The sequence below is a fragment of the Cynocephalus volans genome, chromosome 4 (assembly GCF_027409185.1).
Source record: "Cynocephalus volans isolate mCynVol1 chromosome 4, mCynVol1.pri, whole genome shotgun sequence".
Taxonomy (NCBI): Eukaryota; Metazoa; Chordata; class Mammalia; order Dermoptera; family Cynocephalidae; genus Cynocephalus; species Cynocephalus volans.
In genome coordinates this window covers 48,303,135-48,313,719 of record NC_084463.1, presented here as the reverse complement: position 1 = coordinate 48,313,719, position 10,585 = coordinate 48,303,135, and the positions used below count along the sequence as shown (strand labels likewise).

Here is a 10,585-nt window from a genome sequence, read left to right as displayed (position 1 = left end):
ATATATATGCAATTATATAGTATCTATATAGTTGTGAGTACAATTATAATTGTAATAATTGTAGGAAACAAAACATATAAAATAAAGATTCAAAGCAATAATGGCATAAAAGTAAGGAGGGAGATTAAAGTACTGTATAGTTTTTGTATTTGAGAAGTGTTAAATACAAATTGTCAAATCAAAGATGTGTGCAATAATCCATAGTACAAAAAAATACATAGTAAAAGGGTGCATATATAGTAAGTTAGAATGGAAATAATGATGAAAATACTGGAATAAACCAAAAGGAGTAAGAAAAGAGGAAAATAGAAGTAGAATCACAGACTAGGTGTAAAAATAGAAATATTAAGGAAGGAAATTCAAATCCAAAAATAAAAACATTTATATTGCATGTAAATTAACTAAATACAATGAAAAAGGAAAACTTTATTTACCCACCTCAAAAAACCCACACAGAAGACAAACAACAAAAAGGGAAGGAACAAAAGATATCTAAAACATTCAAACAAAACTCAATTAAATGCCAGGACTAACTCAATACCTTTCAATAATAACTCTCAATGCAAAGGTAATAAATTCCCCACTCAAAAAACACAGACTGACTGACTGGATTAAAAAGCTAGATCCAACTTATACTTGAAAAGACTCACCGCACCTGTAAAGACACACACAGACTAAGAGTGGAAGGATGGAAAAAGTTGTACCATGCAAATGCAAGCCAAAAACAAGCAAGAATATCTTCTCTTATATTAGATAAAACAGTATTTAAACCAAAAGCCATCAAAGAAACAAAGAAAGCTAGTATTTAATTATAGGGATGTATCCAGCAAGAAGACATACAAATCACAAATATATGCACCCAATATCAGAGTACCCACATTAGACCTAATGAAAGAGATAAACCCAAACACGATAATGGCGGACGACTTGAACAACCCTCTCTCAACACTGAACAGATCATCTAGGCAAAAAAAGCAGTGGAGCAACGCAAGATTTGAAACACACTGTACACCAGTTGGATTGGCAGATATCTACAGAACACTTCATCCAACAAGCACAGAATATACATTCTTCTCAGCACATTGAACATCCCTAGGATAGACCCCATGTTCAGTCGCAAATCAAGTCTCCACAGACTTTCAAAAATTGAAGTTATCTGAAGTAACTACTCAGACCACAACAGATTAAAATGAGAAATCAATAACAAGTGAAACTCTGGAAAACATACATGGAAACTAAACAGCATGCTCCTGAAAGACGTATGGTACAAGGAGAAATTAAACAGGAAATCAAAAAATTTCTTGAAACCAATGAAAAAGACACATCATACCAAAAAATGTGGGATACTGTTAAGAGACAAGTTTATCACAATAAACAACCTAACACTACATCTCAAAGAACTAGAAAAACAAGAACGATCCAATCCCAGTTAGTTGATGAAAAGAAATAATGAACATCAGAGCAGATGTTCATTGAATTAAACAGAAGCCCAAAAAACAATATGAAATATCAATGAAACAAAATGTTGGATTTTTCAAAAGATAGAACAAACTACTAGCTAGGCTAACTCAAAAGACTCAAAAATTAGAAAGGAAAAATTACAACTGATACCAAAGAAACACAAAGAATCATTAGAGACTATAACAGCCATACACCAACAAAACTGAAAACCTAGAGAAAAAGGATAAATTTCTGGGCACACACAAACTACCAAAGACTGAACCAAGACGACGCAGAAAACCGAAACAGTCCAATAACAAGCAACAAAACTGAAGCAGTAATTAGCAGTCTCTAGAAAGAAAGGCCTAGGACCAGATGGCCTTACTGCAGAAGCCTACTAAGCCTTTAAAGATGAATTCAGGCCTGAGCTTCTTGCCCCTCCTCGTCCGGGATGCTGCTGCAGCTGCTGCAGAGCAGTTGCTTACCTTCCTCCTCTCTCGGCAGCGTCGGTGGCGACCACGGCGCGTGGAGCCAGTGGCTGGCACAGCTGCAGCTTGGAGCCCGTGGGACGCCAGGGCCTCTGGGGGGTGGACCGGGGGTGGAGGTGGCCTGGGCATGAGCTTCCCGGCGCTGTTGGGTGGCCAGGCCCGCCCGAGGAAGCAGGCCCCCAGGCAGGCTGACTTCAAGCTGCAGATCATCATCATGGCTCCCGCGGCATGGGCAAGACCAGCCTGATGGAGCGCTGCAGCGATGATACCTTCTGCGAGGCCTTCTGCGAAGCCTGCAAGTCCACCGTGGGTGTTGACTTTAAAATCAAAACTGTAGAGCTAAGAGGAAAGAAAATTAGATTACAGATCTGGGACACAGAGGGTCAGGAGAGATTCAACAGCACTACCTCAGCTTATTACAGCAGTGCCAAGGGGATCATATTAGTACGTGATATCACAAAGGAAACATTTGATGATTTCCCAAGATGGATGAACATGATTGATAAATATGCTTCAGAAGATGCAGAACTTCTCTTACTTGGAAATAAGTTGGACTGTGAAATGGACAGAGAAATCACCAGACAGCAGAGTGAAAAGTCTGCACAGCAGATCACAGGCATGCCATTCTGTGAAGCATGTGCCAAGGATAACTTCAATGTGAAGGAGTATTTCTGAAACTCATCGATGACATTCTGAAAAACATGCCTCTGGATATTTTAAGGAATGAGTTGTCCAATAGCATCCTCTCATTACAAGAGCCCGAAGTGTCCCCAGAACTGCCTCCACCATCACCACATGTTGGGTGCTGTTGATTTGCTACTTTGGAGACAAAGTGGAAACAATTCCTGGGAGAGAGGAAAGTTCTATTCTGCACTACAATCATTTGAGAATTTCTTTTCCCACTTTGTAATCCAAGTCAGAGCTATACATGAACTTGTAAATGCGCAAATATGCAATCCTGGGTAATTTTTGTTTCTTTTTGTTTTTTAAAAGACGTGACTGGTAAGGGAATCTTAACCCTTAACTTTGTTGTCAGCACCACTGTCTCCCAAGTGAGCCATGGGCCGGCCCAAGTTCTGGTTTTAAATTACATATTTCCCTCCAAATTATTACATTTCATTCATCACCCCAGTGTCTAGTGTACATACACTGGGAAACTCAGTACTTCTAATATGAAGAGCGGGAGAAATAGAAGATATAACGATTCTTGAAATAAATAATAGTCCTTGTTAATCATATTATCAGGACAGAAGATACTCTGAAAAGAGAACATGGTGCTCTGCTTATTGTTCTAAAAAAATTTTGTAATAATAAAGACTTTTTGGGAAAAAAAGCTATCTTAAGTGCTTTTTCTTTATTCACAATATATTATCCCCAGCAGTAGCATCTTTGAAGTATTGGAGTATTTCTGCCACAAAGCACAGTTTCATTCACAGCCATCACTGAAGATTATTAATATGATGTAATGGTAGAATATTACCAGTTAGAGGGATGGATTTGACTTGGTCCTAAAGCCCAGAATCTCTCTCACTGGTCCTAATGGAGGTACCCTATGCTTTTAGGAACTACAAAGATTCAAAAAAGAAAGAGGTTTTTGAAACTATAGAAAAAGATTTTCAAATTTTAAGGAAATATACTTTGCTATATCAAAAAACATACATGTATTTGCCTAAACATTCTGTACATTTGTAATGATAAAGTTTCTCCCCTTTACGGTGAAGCTTATTCCTATTAAGTCTAGACTGTGTTCAGTTTTTTTGGGGGGGGAGGGTAAAAGGAGAGGTCTGATAACAAATTTGTAAACTCTATCTTTGGTATATCTTTTATGAAACTGCACTGTTTTGTGTAGTCAAGGTAAATAAGTAACTATGTATTTGAATACCTTGGTGTTTCTCAAGTATTGTGGTATGAAGCATTGTGGTCTTTCTACACTAACAAAGTGCAAATAAAATTTTGTATTTCTGAAAAAAAAGAAAAAAGAAAAAGTAAAGATGAATTAACACCAATTCCCTTCCAACTATTCCAAAAAAGTGAAATAGATGCTATTCTCAAAAAATCATTCTATGATGCCAGCATCATTTTGACACTAAAACCAGAAAAACATGCAGCAGAAAAAGAAAACAACAGGCCAATATCTTTGATGAACAAAAAGACCCAATAATCATCAACAAAATGCTACCCATCAGAATACAGCAACACATAAAAAAAATTATACAGCATGACCAAGTGGGATTCATCCCAGAGTGACAAGGATGGTTCCACATATACAAGTCTATAAATGTGATAAACCATAGCAACAAAAACAGAGACAAAAACCATATGATTATCTCAATGTGTGCAGAAAACATTTGACAAAATTCAACATCCCTTCATGATAATGGATCTCAGTAAATTGGGTATATAAGGAGAGTATCTCAATACAACAAACCCACTGCCAGTAAAAGCCATATACAACAAACCCACCACCAATATCATTCTGAATGGGGAAAAACTAAAAGATTTTTGCTTAATAACAGGAACAAGGAAAGGATGCCCACTCTCACCACTCCTATTTAACAGAGCATTGGAATTAGCCAGAGCAATCAAGTAAGAGAAAGAAATAAAGGGCATCCAGACTGGAAAACATGAAGTCAAACTGGCCCTGTTGGCAAATGACATGATCATATATATAGGAAAACCTAAGGACTCTACCAAAAAACTCAAAGCTAATTAACAATTTCAGTAATGTGCAGGATACAAAATCAACACCCCAAAATTAGTAGCATTTTTATTCTCCAATAATGAACTAGCAGAAAAATAAATTAAGTAAACCTATTCTCAATAGTCACCAAGAAAATAAAATACCTAGGAATCAGTTCCACCGAGGTTAAAGATCTCTACAGAGAAGAAACTACAAATCACTATTGAAAGATATTAAAGATAACACAAAATTGTGCAAAGTCATTCCATGCTCTTAGAAGAAACAACGTAGTAAAAATGTCCATAATAGCCAAAGTGATCTTCAGATTCAATGCAATCCCCATCGAATATGAAAAACATTCTTCATAGAAATAGAAAAACAAACAAACAAAAAACCCCCAAAAACCCCAAAACCCTGACAGTCATATTGAACAATAAAAGATCCTGGATAGCCAAAACAATCATGAGCTAAATAAATAAAGCAGGTGGCATAACACTACCTGACTTCAAATTACACTATAAATCTCTAGCAGCCAAAACAGCAGGATACTGCCATAAAAAGACACTTGGACCAAAGGAACAGAATAGAGAACCCAGAAATCAACCCACACATGCTTACAAGTCAACTGATCTTTCACAAACGCACCAAGAACATACATTAAAGAAAATACCACCTATTCAATAAATGGTGCTGGGAAAACTGGACATCCACATGTAAAAGAAACTAGACTCATAAATCTTGCCACATACCAAAACAACTCAAAATTCATTAAAGACTTAAATACCTGTTTTGAAAATATAAAACTACTAAAACAAAACACAGGGAAGCATTTCAAAAAGTAGGAGTGAGCAAAGACTTTATGAAGAAGACCCCCAAAGCACAACCATTAAGAGAAAAACGTAAATTCATTGTATTATACATAACTAAAAAGATTCTGCACAGCAAATAAATCAACAGTAAAAAAGCCTACAAAATGGGAGAAACAATTTGCTAACTATACATCTGACACGGTATTAATATCCACAATATACAATAAACTCAAATAAGTACACGTTAAAGAAAAAACCAAATAACCTGGTTCAAAAATGAGCAAATGAGCAGAAACACTTTTTTAAAGGAAGACATACAAATCCAACAGGTACTTCAAACAATGCTCAATCAACATCACTTATTTAGGAAATGCAAATTAAAACCATGTTGAAATATCATCTCAGCCCAATTAAATGGATTATGATAAAAAAGAATATAAAATGCCAGGGAGTATGCAGAGAAATGTGTACTCTTCTACACCGTTGTGAGACTACAAATAAGTATAGCCACTATGGGACGCAGTATAGAGGTTTATCAAATAGTTACAGATAGATTTAACACAGGATTCAGTAATCCCACATCTGGGTACGCCCCGGCCCGCCGCTTTCCGCTGCTCGGCACAGGGATGGGAGAAGCCGGCGGTACCCCGATACCAGCGCCCCGGCCCGCCACTCTCCACGCCCCGGCCCGCCGCTTTCCGCTGCTCGGCACAGGGATGGGAGAAGCCGGCGGTACCCCGAAACCGGCGCCCAGGCCCGCCGCTCTCCACGCTCTGGCCCGCCGCTTTCTGCAGGGATGGGAGAAGCCACCGGTACCCCGATACCGGCGCCCCAGCCCGCAACTCTACACGCCCCGGCCCGCCGCTCTCCGCTACTCGGCGCAGGGATAGGAGAAGCCAGCGGTACCCTGACACCGGCGCCCCGGGCCCGACGCTCTCCATGCCCCGGCCCGCCGCTGTCAAGGATCCGGCCCGCCGCTCTCCTCTGCTCGGCGCAGGGATGGGAGAAGCCAGCGGTACCACGATACCGGCGCACCGGCCCACCACTCTCCACACCCGGACCGCCGTTCTCCATGCCGGGGCCGCCGCTCTCCACGCCCTGGCCTGCCTCTCTCCGCTGCTCGGCGCAGGAATGGGAGAAGCCGGTGGTACCCCGATACCGGTGCCCAAGACCCGACACTCTTCACGACCTGGCCCACCGCTTTCCGCAGGGATGGGAGAAGCCGGCGGTACCCCAATACAGGTGTCCCGGACCGCCGCTCTCCACGCCCGGACCCGCCGCACTCCGCTGCTCGGCTCAGGGATGGGACAAGCCAGCGGTACCCCGAAACCAGCGCCCCAGACCCGACGCTCTTCACGACCTGGCCCGCCGCTTTCCGCAGGGATGGGAAGAGCCGGCGGTACCCCAATACCGGTGCCCCGGCCCGCCGCTCTCCACACCCGGACCGCCGCTCTCCATGCCGGGCCCACCGCTCTCCGCTGCTCGACTCAGGGATGGGACAAACCAGCGGTACCCCGAAACCAGCGCTCCAGACCCAACGCTCTTCACGACCTGGCCCGCCGCAAGGATGGGAAGAGCCGGCGGTACCCCAATACCGGTGCCCCGGCCCGCCGCTCTCCATGCCCGGGCCCCGTCGCTCTCCGCTGCTCAATGCAGGGATGGGAGAAGCCGGCGGTACCCCGACACCGGCGCCCCGGGCCTATCGCTCTCCACGCCCCGGGGCTCACAATAAACGGGGAGACTCACCAGGCCTGAGACGTCCAAAGAGAACGGAGAAGCGCGTGGACCCAGCAAAGTTCTCCACCTCGGGGATACCTGCTTCTTTTCTTCGGACACATCTGCGGACCAGTTTTTCAAGTTGGGTTTCTCAACTTCTTGTCCTGGAACTGGCGAAGACACCTCGGGGAAACCAGCACAGACAAGCGAAGACCAGACAGAGAGTTCACCCTTCCATCCAGCTCCACAGAAAAGAAAATGCCGAGCGTGGCCTTGTTCGGCGTATTTATAGACTCTGTATTCAAATGAGGGCTCCTGGAAGACGCGATCTGATTGAACCGTGTAGACAAGCCCTGATTGGATAGTTTCACTGCGTTACCAACCAATCAGAAAACAAAAGATGAAGAGGCTCCACCAAGGGTACTTTCAGTTTGGGTGCCTGTGTTTTTATGGAGGTCATTGTCATGACCCTGAAAGAAAACGTCAAGATGATTAAGCTGTTACTGCCCATCCCCACCTCCACCCAACAACTAGCAACCTGCCATATGCTTTCTGGCTCTGTGGATTTCCTCATTCTGCAGATTTCATAAAAGTAAGTGATCTTTGGTGTCTGGCCTCTTTCACTTTGTAAGATGTTTTTGTGTTACAGTGATCGTCAGTACTTCATTTATTTCTGTCTAAATAACATTAAATATATATGGATATGCATGTGTATGAGGGAACTTCAAAAAGTTCAAGGAAATATTTGTATGATCTTTTAATTCTATTTTTCCATGAACTTTTTTGAAGTACCCTCATGTATATATCTGTAAGTATTTATATTTACCATCCATTTTTCAGTGTTTATCCATTTATTAGTTGATAGAAATTTAGGTTGTTTATATCATTTGGCTAATGCAAATATTGCTGATATACCACTAATTATACATATTGTAACATTATGTAGAGAGATATTTACGTATCCATTTATTAATCCGATATGCATAAATTTACTGAAAACTATCCATAATTATCTTATTCGTTTTCCAACGTTTATGCACATATCAGTTCATGAGCATTTGGGGTTTTTTTCACCATTTGGCATTTGTGAGTAGTGCTGTTGTGAACATTTTTTTACAAATATTTGTCTGTTTCAATTTTTTCAGAGTAGGGGATGCAATTCCTGGGTCATATGGTAATTCTATGTTTAATTTCTTGGAAAACCGTCAAACTTTTCCACAAATGCTGAATTATTTTCCATTCCCCCAGCAATATATGAGAGTTCTGATATCTACACATCCTTTTGAACAAATTATTCCCATCTTACTGAGTGTGAAGTGGTATCCTGCTGTGTTTGATTTGTATTTTTCTGATGATTAATGATGTTGACATCTTGTCATGTGCTTTTTAGCCACTTGTATATCTTCTTGGGAGAAATGTCTGTTGAAGTAATTTAGCCATTTTAAGGTCGGGTTGGCCTTTTAAACTATTGAGTTGTCAGAGTCTTTAGCATATTCTAAATACTAGACTCTTATAAGACACATGATTTTCAGATAGTTTCTCCTATTCTCTAAGTTTTCTTCTCGACTTCTTGAGAATGACTTCTAATGCACAAAAGTTTGAAAATTTGATGAGGCCCAATTTATCTATTTTCCTTCTGTTGCTTGTGCATTTGTTGTCATATCTAAAAATCCATGGGGCTGTTGGCTATGAGGCCAATGGTCTGCCCTGACTAAAAAACCGCCCCCACCCCGACACACACACGTGCAGTCTGACGTCCTTGTCCCTCTGGACACCCCGCCCCAGTCTCTGACAAAGGCCCACCTTGTCCCCCTGGACACCCCCTCCATGGTTTCTGACTCTGACCCACCTTGTACTCCTGGATGCTCCCTTCCCAGTCTCTGATGGGGGCCACCTTGTCCCTAGACACTTGTACTCCTGCACGGCCTCCCCGGCGGGCACCACCATATGCAGCCAGTGCTTCTGGGACTCCCTGCAGACCACGCAGATGGGGCTCTGGTCCTCCTGGCAGAAGAGCTTGAGGGGCTCCTGGTGCACCTGGCACAGGTCCTGCTTCTGGAGGCCCAGGTGCTGGCGTGCCATCTCGGCCACCTTGGCGAGCAGGCGGTTGGACTGCATGTTCCACTGCGGAGACATCTCCCTGCACTCAGGGCAGGAGAAGGAACCCTTCTGCTTCCTCTGCCCCTTCTTGCCTTTTGCCTTCTCCCAGCTTAGGCAGATGCAGTCACGGCAGAAGTTGTGGCCACAGGAGGTCATCACGGGGTCCCTGAAGTAGTCCAGGCAGATGGAGCAAGTGGCTTCCTCTTGCAGCTTTCTGGCAAGTTCCACAGCATCCATGGCTCCTGGGGAGACACAAGGCAAGAGTTTCCGCTTTGAGCAACCCCCAGAGAGAGGCTGGGCTAAGTGGTCCCCTCATGTTCCTGGAGCTCTGGGCTCGCTCCCTGGCAACGAGCAGGCTTCCTCTGTGGCCTCCTGCTGGAGGCGAGAACTAAAACTGGGGTCCACTTAGGGGGTGCGTAGCTGTCATTTTTAGCCTTGCCAGTGACAGAGGCACAAATGCCTCTCTGGAAACTACAAAGACCCTCCATGACCAAAGGCTAACCCGGACCCTCTGGCCCATGAATTCTGGACCCTTCCTTGTTCTGTCCTTGGCCTGCCCAGCCCAGTCTTCGCAGAGAATCCTAAGCCACCCCCACCTCGATATCTGATCAAGTCCTCACCCCCATCTTTGACATCTAAGCCCCTGACCTTCCTGTTAGGCCAGTTTCACCAAAAGCCTCCTACCCTTGAAGTCCCTCTCAGTTATTTCCATCCACGAACCCCAGCTGTCTCTGCTGGGTTCAGAGCCCCAACTCTTCCCCAGGGTGACATCCCCATTGCAAAAAGCTTCAATAGTGAGCCTTTTAACAAGTGCCAGAATAATTTTTTCGTTAACAAAGCCCCTTTAAAACCAAGGAAAAGCAGACTTTAAGAAGAAAAAGATGTCTTCCATTAGGGAGTGAAGAGCAGTTTGGAAAAGACATGCTCTGTGTGTGTGTACACACACATATACATACACATGCCTGCACAAACACATGCACATGCTAATACATGTGTGTACATGGACAAACACGTATACACACACATGCATGCATAAACATGGGTACTCACAGAAACACCCATGCTTAAAAATATACACAGGTGCACACACATGCACAACATGTACACAATTACAAAGCACATGTGACACAAATATACATAAATATGCATACATGCAAATGCACAAACATGTACTCAGCCATGCACAAACACATTTACACAGAGAAACACATGTAAACACACACAGGCACACACACATAAACATGCATGTACATACACACTGGCCCACACACAAACTCACAGAGACATGCACAGGCACACACACATAAACGTGCATGCACATACACACTGGCCCACACACAAACTCACAGAGA

The 10,585-nt window shown here is 43.1% G+C and overlaps 1 pseudogene; it reads left to right on the top strand.

The window, feature by feature from the left end:
- The first annotated feature begins 1,815 nt into the window (after positions 1 to 1,815).
- Positions 1,816 to 2,740, top strand: LOC134376110 (ras-related protein Rab-12-like; annotated as a pseudogene).
- Positions 2,741 to 10,585: the final 7,845 nt, after the last annotated feature.